Source organism: Musa acuminata, chromosome BXJ2-3, assembly GCF_036884655.1.
Source record: "Musa acuminata AAA Group cultivar baxijiao chromosome BXJ2-3, Cavendish_Baxijiao_AAA, whole genome shotgun sequence".
Lineage (NCBI taxonomy): Eukaryota > Viridiplantae > Streptophyta > Magnoliopsida > Zingiberales > Musaceae > Musa > Musa acuminata.
Window position 1 is genome coordinate 31693990 of NC_088340.1, and position 6607 is coordinate 31700596.

Here is a 6607-nt window from a genome sequence, read left to right on the forward strand (position 1 = left end):
GGAGACCACTAGAACATTGCCGAGAGATCATCGGAAGATCGCCGGAAGCTCGCTGGAAGAAATTAAACTTATCTTGCTTAGATTATGTCTTAGGAATCATAGTTAGCACATAATTAGAGTTGGGATTGGGAGGTAATCCCATTAACTCTATTAGGGGCCAACTAGGCCCGAAGTTAGGCTAGTTTGGGCTAGATTCAAGGCCCAACCAGGGTGATGAAACCCTGGCCGACGGTGGAACCGCCTCGGGAATAGCACCCCAGGTATTTTGGGCGATGGTACCATCGACAGTAATGCTGCCAGTAGTGGTACCGCCCTTGTCATGCGATGGTACTGTTAGGATCGAGAGCACTAAGAGGGGGGGGGGGGGGGTGAATTAGTGCAGCGGAAATCTTACAGCAATTTAAAACCGAAAGGTGCGTTCGTTCAATAAAATCTATTATGATGCAAAAACCGATTCACAGTTTGTATTTAAGCGCAGTTTGCGTCTAAGCGCAGATTGCGTCTAAAAGCAGTTTACGTCTAAACTCAGTTTGCGTCTAAACGCAGTTTTACGTCTAAACTCAGTTTTACGTCTAAACGCAGTTTTGCGTCTGAACGCAGTTTTGCGTCTGAACGCAGTTTTACGTCTAAACGTGGTTTTACGTCTAAACACAGTTTTGCGTCTAAACGCAGTTTTACATCTAAACGCAGAAACTGAACTTTGAAAATCTTTTTGTGAATGTGCAGAAAGCAGTTCGCAGTTATGAATGGAATCAAAGCGTAAGCGTAAACTGCGATGTAAAGATCGTACGAAAACACCGATTTACGTCTCAATGCAGATTCGGAAAGATCTGAACTTAGAGAATCGTTCGTAAAAGCGCAGAGGGCAGTAGCTATGTAGGAGGTTTGCAGTAATGATAAAGTGCTCAAAAATAAACGCAAACCAGAGATTTAGAGTGGTTCGGTCAGTCTTGACCTACTCCACTTTTGGCTTCCTCCACCGATGAGGTTGCCGACGTCAACTAGAGGCCTTCCTTCAATAGGCGAAGGCCAACTGCCCTTTTACAGTTTCTCTCCTTTTGACAGGCTCAGGAGACAACCTTTATAGATCCTTTCTCTCATCTCTTTACAACTCAAGACTTTGAAGAACAGAAAGAGGAGAACTTTTGGACTTTACACAATTTTGAGCTCTTAGAATCACAGAAAAGATCAGGAATTCGGAGTGGATCTTTATGTTTTCTGTGCTGAACGGGTGGGGTATTTATAGGCCCTAACCCAGTTCAAATTTGGAGCTCAAAACGATCAAATCCCGGAATTCCGGGATCAGGCGGTTGCACCTCTTGACTGGAGAGGTTGCATCGCCTGGCAGAGCTCGAAGACTGAGCTCAGGCGGATGCACCTCTCTGTCAGGGGTGGTTGCACCTTTCTGCCAGAGCTCGAAGACCGAGCTCAGGCGGTGCATCTCCTGACTAGAGAGGTTGCTCCTCTCTGCCAGAGCTCGAAGACCGAGCTCGGTGGTTGCACCTCTTGGCAGAGCTCGAAACTTGAGCTCTGGCGGTGCTACCTCTTGACAGAGGAGGTTGCACCGCCCAGTCTCGCTTGGAGACTGAGCCCTGGGCGGTTGCACCTCTTGGCTGGGGCGGTTGCACCGCCCAGTCTCGCTGGGAGACGTAGCCTGGGCGGTTGCACCTCTTGGCTGGGGCGGTTGCACCTCCCACAGCAACTTGGGTCCGAATGGGTTGAACCATTCGACCCAATTTGAGTTCTTCAGGGGCCCAATTGCCCCAGGATTAAGCTAATGGGATCACCTCCCATTTCTAACTTAATCAACGTGCTAACTACGATTAAATCTAAGACAATTTCTGCAGCTTTGCTTCGGTACGTCAATCGCTTCTTCCGGCGAGTTTCTAGCGAACTTCCATCGATCATCCGATGAACCCTCGGTGATGCTTCTGCGGACTTCCGGCAAACTCCTAGATTTTGCGACGATCCACTTGGCGAGTTCCGACGAGCTTCGCTTGGCAAGCTTCCGGACTTCTCGGATCTGTTCTCGCAGAACCTCCGATGACCGTCCGAACTTCCGTCGAACTCTCGAACTCCCAACGTGATCATGATCTTGACTCCGGCGCAACTCCTGCTGCTTGTCTAACTTTCATCGTAGTTAATCCTGCACACTTATCTGAACACATAGATTAGACAACAAATGACAATTGACTTCATCATCAAAATCCGAGATTCAACAATCTCCCCCTTTTTGATGATGACAATCAATTGATAATGGAGTTATCCTTAACTCCCCCTATCTATATGCTATTGTTGAGATAAGTCAACCTTGAATTCAAGAACTAAGAATTCAAGTGACGTATTGATAAGTTAGATCAGTTAAACTTATCAATACTCCCATCATGATACTCATTATGATGTATCTCTTCAAGAATGATGTCAAAGCTTGACATACATCATCAAGTTTGTATGATTGTGTTTGTAACTATTCACCATGTAATTGAACATTATCATTTAAAGCTGCGAGGGACTATTACATGATGCACACATATTATCATTCTAGCAAGTTTGCATTTACTTCACAAGATAGGATATCAACTCAAGACATAATGCAAACTATAGCACACGTTCATATATCTCTTGGTGATGCAAGGATGGCATAACCATAACATAGTTTATAGCATCACTCAAGTATTTGCAACATAGACATGATCATGGCAGTGTTTATCAATTCATATGTTTCTCCCCCTTTGTCATCAACAAAAAGCATGGTAATTGTGATACGAGGAAAACAATATTAGCAAGCTTATAGAAGAATTTTGCATAGATTGCTTTGAACACTTCTTCCCCTTTTTTGTTATAATCCATTTAACCCGCAAAGATATTACAGGATGAAATACATACACAGGAATCACTTTATCAGATTTATTTCAGGAACTTATTTTTCATGAAAGTGTACGAATAAATCTGTTTTATAGCATTCGAACAAATAAGATGCATTTGGACAAGATTTTGTTGCAGATTTCCATATATAAACATGGCAATCAAGTGATCTGATAATTCAATATAGTCCGAAAAATAAGTTTATTTATTCGGACATATCAACATTCCTAATTCTCTTCTAATGAAATCAAATTGTTCTTCACTTAGAGGTTTTGTAAAAATGTCAGCCAGTTGATGTTTAGTATCGATGAACTCTATGGTTACGTCATGATTAGTGACATGATCTCGTATAAAGTGGTATCTAATATCAATATGTTTTGTTCTTGAGTGTTGTATAGGATTCTTAGTTAAGCATATTGCACTCGTGTTATCACATTTAATGGGAATATCTTTTAGATTAACTTTGTAATCTTCTAAAGTGTTTTTCATCTATACAACTTGTGCACAGCATGCACTTGCTGCAATATATTCAGCTTCGGTTGTTGATAGAGCAACCGAGTTTTGTTTCTTAGATGACCAGGAAACAAGGGCATGTCCTAATAATTGACATGATCCTGATGTGCTTTTTCTATCTAGTCTACAGCCAGCGAAGTCCGCATCAGCATAAGCTGTTAACTCAAAATTTTCTGATTTTAGATACCATAATCCTAGATTTGTGGTTCCATTAAGATATCTAAGTATTCTTTTGACTGCTTTGAGATGAGATATCTTAGGGTTTGATTGAAATCTAGCACAAAGTCCTACACTGAACATGATGTCTGGTCTGGTGGCAGTGAGGTAAAGTAAACTTCCTATCATACCCCTATAAGTCTTTTGATTGAAGCTTTCTCCACTTTCATCAATTTCTAACTTAGTGGAGGTGCTCATAAGGGTGCTAATAGCCTTTGAGTTGTTCATATTAAACTTTTTTAATAAATTCATAGCATATTTAGTTTGACTAATAAAGATGCCGTTGCTTAATTGTTTGATTTGTAAACCTAAGAAGAATGTTAATTCTCCCATTAAGCTCATTTCGAATTCAAGACTCATGGTTCTAGCAAAAGATTCACAGAGAGATTCATTTGTAGAGCCAAAGATAATATCATCAACATAAATCTGAACAATGAGAAAATTATTTTCAAAATTCTTGATAAATAATGTAGTATCAACCTTGCCTTTTGTGAAATTATTTTCGATAAGAAATGAACTAAGTCTCTCATACCAAGCCCTTGGGGCTTGTTTTAAACCATAGAGAGCTTTAGTTAATCTAAACACATGATTAGGGAGGCTATTATTTTCAAATCCAGGAGGTTGTTCAACATAAACTTCTTCGGAAATAAAGCCATTTAGAAAAGCGCTTTTAACATCCATTTGAAACAGTTTAAAATTATTACTACTAGCGTAGGCAAGGAGCATCCTTATGGCTTCTAATCGAGCCACAGGAGCGAAGGTTTCTTCGTAATCGATACCTTCTTCTTGGTTGAAACCTTTGGCTACTAATCTAGCCTTGTTTCTAACCACGATACCATTTTCATCTTGCTTGTTTCTGAAGACCCATTTAGTACCAATAACTAAATGGTCATTTGGCCTAGGAACAAGCTTCCACACCTCATTTCTCTCAAATTGATTCAATTCATCTTGCATTGCGATAATCCATGAATCATCTTTCATGGCTTCGTCAACGCATTTGGGTTCAATTTAGGAGAGAAAGGCGACATTTGCACAAAAAGTTTTAAGAGAAGATCGTGTTTGAACCCCCTTTGACGTGTCTCGTAAGATTAGCTCCTTGGGATGAGCATCTACATACTTCCAATCCTTGGGTAAGGATATTTCGGGAGTGGATGCATCCAAGTTGCTCGTTGGAGAAGGGGTCTCGTTTAAATTCAAGGAATCAAAATTAACATCTTCGTCAAGATCATTTTTCGTGATTTCGGAAATCTCATTGAAAACAACATGAATGGATTCTTCAATATTTAAAGTTCTTTTATTGAAGATACGAAAGGCTTTAGAAACAGTAGAATAACCAAGAAAGATTCCTTCATCAGATTTAGCATCAAATTTTCCTAAGTTGTCCTTTTCATTTAAGATAAAACACTTACACCCAAAGACTTTAAAATATGAAACATTGGGTTTTTTATTGTTCCATAACTCATAGGGAGTTTTGGTTAGTAGAGGTCTTACTAGAACTCTATTCAAAATGTAGCATGCAGTATTTACGGCTTCAGCCCAAAAATATTTGGGTAGGTTGTATTCATTCAACATGGTTCTTGCCATTTCTTGTAAATTTCGATTTTTTCTTTCTACAACTCCATTTTGTTGAGGATTTCTAGGAGTAGAGAAATTATGATTGTATCCATTGAGTTCACAAAATTCCTGGAAATCATGGTTTTGAAATTCACCACCATGATCACTTCTAATTGACAAAATCATAGAACCTTTCTCATTCTGAACAAGTTTGCAAAACTTGGTAAAATATCTAAGGCATTCACTCTTCTGTTTTAAGAAGTAAGTCCATGTGTATCTGCTATAGTCATCCACGATGACAAAGGCGTATTTGCTACCTCCTAGGCTTGATGTGGAGATAGGTCCGAACAAATCCGTATGGATCAATTGTAAGGGCCTAGAGGTGCTTATTTAGTTTTTAGATTTGAAGCTACTCTTAATTTGTTTACCTAATTGGCAAGCATCACATATATTGTCTTTGATGAACTTGATATGAGGAATTCCTCTTACAAGTTCTTTGGATGATATTTGAGTGATTAGTTTCATGCTAGCATGACCTAATCTTCTATGCCATATCCAAACATCCTCATTCAAAGCAGAAAAACACATTTCATTACATAAATTATTGATGTCAATAGTGTATACGTTATTTTGTTTTAATGCAATCATAGATATGTTTTTGTGTGGTTTTTCAATGATGCAAGCATTAGATTCAAATCTGATAATATATCCTTTATCACATAATTGACTGATGCTCAAGAGGTTATGTTTTAAGCTATCCACTAGCAAAACATCTTCAATAGAGAAGTTGGACTTGTTACCTATGGTTCCTTTGCCAATGATTTTACCCTTGTTGTTGTCTCCGAAGGTGACATATCATTCGTCTATGCTAGTGAGCTTAGAGAATTGAGATAGATCTCCGGTCATATGCCTTGAGCATCCACTATCAAGGTACCATCTCTTGCTCCTAGCTTGCGATGGTTTAGTTTTCTACAAGAAAGGATGATGTTTAGGTACCCATTTGCTTTTGGGTGCCTCACAAATAGATCTACATTTTCTATCATGTTGCATAGAATTTGTCATGGTTCCTTTAGGAACCCAAATCAATTTGTTTGGACTAATTTTCTTAAATGGACAATAGTGCGTCTTGTGTCCAAACTTGCAACAAAAGTTGCATTTGCTTTGATGTCTAACATGTAAGATGGGGCCTTTTATGAAGGTGGTTGGATTTTGGTGAGGATTTCTCACGAATCCAATTCCACTTCTTATGGGAACGTGACCCTTGTTGGTAAGGATCATGTTTAATGACTTGCTACCAACCTCGAATTTCTTTAAGGTATCCTTAAGTAGCAAGTTTTCTTTTTGGAGAGTTTCTAGATCATGGCATTTTATGCATGAGCTTAAGCTATCATGATGTTCAGCATTTAACTTATCGAAATTACAAATAAGACTATCATGCTGCTTTTTTAGCAATTTGTAT